Below are 3,521 nucleotides of genomic sequence, written 5' to 3' on the forward strand. Positions count from 1 at the left end.
CTCACACTCATCATCAAAAAGAATATTTCGAGACCTATCTTGACGTACAATGCTGTCTGTGATAGGATCCGACCTTTCTTAGACTGGGCTCTCCAGAGAAGCAAAACCAGTGAGGGATTTTTCAAGTGATTATATATTTGCATCAAGAAAACGGTTCCCATAGCTGTAGAAGTAAAGTCTGAGTCCAGGCAGGTTCACAGTCTGTGAGGCAAATGTGAGGCTGGAGGCTTCTGATTTGTATAGCTTTGGGGGCTGATGATCAATAGGAAGACCAACAAGCTGGTGACTGCAGAAATCGGCGATGACAAGGTCAGCACGAACAGCTTAGCACAGATGTCAGGTTAAAAATGACTCGCAGCATGGCTGGCTATAGGTCAAGTTCAGAAGCCAGAGGTGCATCAACTAGAAACAAGACCCAGACCCAGCAGAGAGCAAGCACATTTTCTACAGTGTCCACTCATATAGGAGCAGTCCTGAGGAAACTTCCTTCTAGCTGAGTGCATCAGGGCTGCGACTTGAGTAAAAGAATTGTATCCCACTCTAATTTTCTTAGAATCAATTAGCTGTGAGTATGTTGGGTCAGGTCTGGTCATGAGGGATTACTAGACCTTAACCGCCGAACTACCTAAAATCCTGGCCCATTCCACATTTATAAATAAATAAATAACTACAACACAATCTATACACCTCCCCAGGGAAGTCAAATTAATATAATCTTTAAACCTAGTAATGAAGAAATGGAAGAATTTGATCAACTCTTTCAGTATAAAATTGATCAAACATGCATCAGAATGCATTGATAATTACTGGCGATGGGAATGACAAAGTTGGCAACAAAGAGAAAGGATTAGTAGTTTGAAAATATTGTCAAAAAAAAAAAAAGAAAAGAAAATATTGTCTTGGTGATAGAAGTGAAGGTAGAGATCACATGACAGAATTTTGCAAGGCCAATGACTTCTTCATTCCAGTAACATGCACAAGGACTGTGCCCACTGTCCACGTCAGCTGGAACAAACAAATCTGTAGAATGGAACTATGGAGAAACTCATTATCACCACTCAAAAAGGCTAGCTTTGAAACATAGTATTATATATAAATTCTGCTTGAAGCTGAAGAAAATAAGTCCACTATAGCCAAGATATAACCATAAATTGTTCCCACCTAAATTTGGAGACTATCTCAAGGACACATTTAGCTCACTGAACACAAATGATGAGGCAAGTTGCGAGGTGGCATAGAGAATACCATACACGAAGAAAGCAAAATGTCGTTAAAAAGTTAAGGAATAAAAGAAAAGTTAAAATTGAATGTCAACCTTTAGGCTCTCTGAGCAGCACCATGGCCATCAGCAAAGGACAAGTGCCTTAAAAAATGTGGCTAAAAAGGTGCTTAGAAGAAAGTATAAGTGGGTTGATACATTTTCTAAGAAAGATTGATATGATATGAAAACACCAGCTATGTTCAATATAAGAAATATGGGAAAAACACTAGTTACCAGGACCCAAGGAACCAAAATTGCATCTGGTGGCCTCAGGGGCCACATTTTTGAAGTGAGCCTTGCTGATCTTCAGAATGATGAAGTTGCATTTAGAAAATTCAGGCTAATTACTGAGGACATTCAGGACAAAAACTGCCTGAAGTGTGCTCCATGATCAGCAAGTGGGAGACCGTGATGGAAGCTCATGTTGATGTGAAGACTACCGAAGGCTATCTGCTTCATCTCTTCTGAGTTGGCTTTATTGAAAAATGCAATAATCAGATTCGGATGGTGTCTTATGCTCAGCATCAATAGGTCTGCCATATCTGAAAGAAAATGATGGAAATCGTGACCTCAGAGGTGTAGACAAATGATTTGAAAGAAATAGTCAATCAATTGATTGCAGACAGTATTGGCAAAGCCATAGAAAAGACTTGCCAACCTATTTATCCTCTCTATGATGTATTTGTCATAAAAGTGAAAATGCTGAAGAAGCCAAAGTTTGAATTGGGAAAACTCATGGAACTTCATGGTGAAGGATATGGTTCTGGAAAAACTACTGAAAATGAGACAGGTGCTAAAGTGGAACAAGCTGATGGCCATGAGCCACTAGTTTAAGAATCTGTTTAAAATTCAGAGTTGTCATGGTGACAAATAAAAGATCTTACTGTGGGAGGTGGGCAGAGTGAAAGTCAGAAGATAATATGAAGTTTCCTCTTAAATATAGAGTCACTATTTAAAATATATATATATAGAGAGAGAGTCACTAAAGAAAATCAAATAAATGGTGAAATAAAAGAGCAAAACAGAAGGCTACAAAGGGAAGTACAAGAAAATAAAGTATTACCATTGAAATTTTCAAACACATGAAGTTAGAAAATCAAAAGGGAAGAACATGCTCAATATTTTTCCAGTGGAAAAAATGAAGATAAGACAAGTTTTGAGTTGAAATACTGAAGGAGTCTACAGAAAATTTTGAATAAAGTAGAAATTATTAAGAGAAGATGGAAGGAGGGACTTCCAACAAAGATAGCATCATAAACTAATGCATAGTAAAATTTATCTTCAACAAAAATGTGGAGAAACAGATTTTAAGGTAAAAACTAAAAACTTAAGTGAACAGCCCCAACAATTAGGAAAAGAGCAGCAAAAGAAGCCTACAGTAACCAAGAGAAGAAACCATACGAAGTATAGTAGAAATGAATGAAACAGAAAATCTAAAAGCATTGAATTCCAAAAGACCATGAATTGATTCTTGAAAAAAGTAATAAAATTGACAACCACTAGCAAATCCAACAAAGAAAAAGAAGGGGAAGATGCTAATGACATGAATAAGAAATGAAATGAGTGCCAGTATTATAGAGCCAAATTAGTTGAAAGGACAGTAGTAGGACATTATGAAGCCCTATACTCTGACAAATTGGCAAACCTACAAGAAGCGGTCAATTTGTAGAGATACACTACATATGTAAACTAACATGAACGGAAATAGAAAATTTGAACTGACCCAAAGCAAAAGAAGAAATTGAGCAGGTCTTTAAAAAGCTACCAACATAAATTAAGTTCTGGTCTGATGGCTTCATAGAAAAGTTCAATCCTACTATTAAGAGATGAGCTGACATCAATTCTCCTAAAATTAATTCAGAGTATAGAACTGAATGGAATACCCCAAATTAATTTTAGAAGGGAGCATAACCTAGATACTAAAATCAAGTAAAGACATCACTAAAAAAAAATGAAACAAAATTTCTCATGAACACTGATATCTAATTCTTACCAATAAAATTGTCTAGAATCTTATCCAATAGAATCCAACAACAGAAACCTAGTCAATAGAATACAAAAACATATCAAAAGCGATAGAGAATTTGGTATGACTAGGATTTATACCAGGCAAACAAGGACAATTTAACATTAGAAAAACAATACATGTAATTCACAAAATAAATAAAACAAAAGAACCGCATGTTTATGTTGATCAACATAGAAAAGACATTTGACAAAATCCAACACCCATTCCTGATTAAATAAAACAACAACAATC

General features: G+C 36.0%; 1 pseudogene; it reads left to right on the forward strand.

The window, feature by feature from the left end:
- The first annotated feature begins 255 nt into the window (after nucleotides 1-255).
- On the forward strand, nucleotides 256-2,107 carry LOC105979618 (annotated as a pseudogene).
- Nucleotides 2,108-3,521: the final 1,414 nt, after the last annotated feature.

The sequence above is a fragment of the Echinops telfairi genome, unplaced genomic scaffold, assembly GCF_000313985.2.
Source record: "Echinops telfairi isolate 266 unplaced genomic scaffold, ASM31398v2 ScPeMD7_1;HRSCAF=3_0, whole genome shotgun sequence".
Lineage (NCBI taxonomy): Eukaryota > Metazoa > Chordata > Mammalia > Afrosoricida > Tenrecidae > Echinops > Echinops telfairi.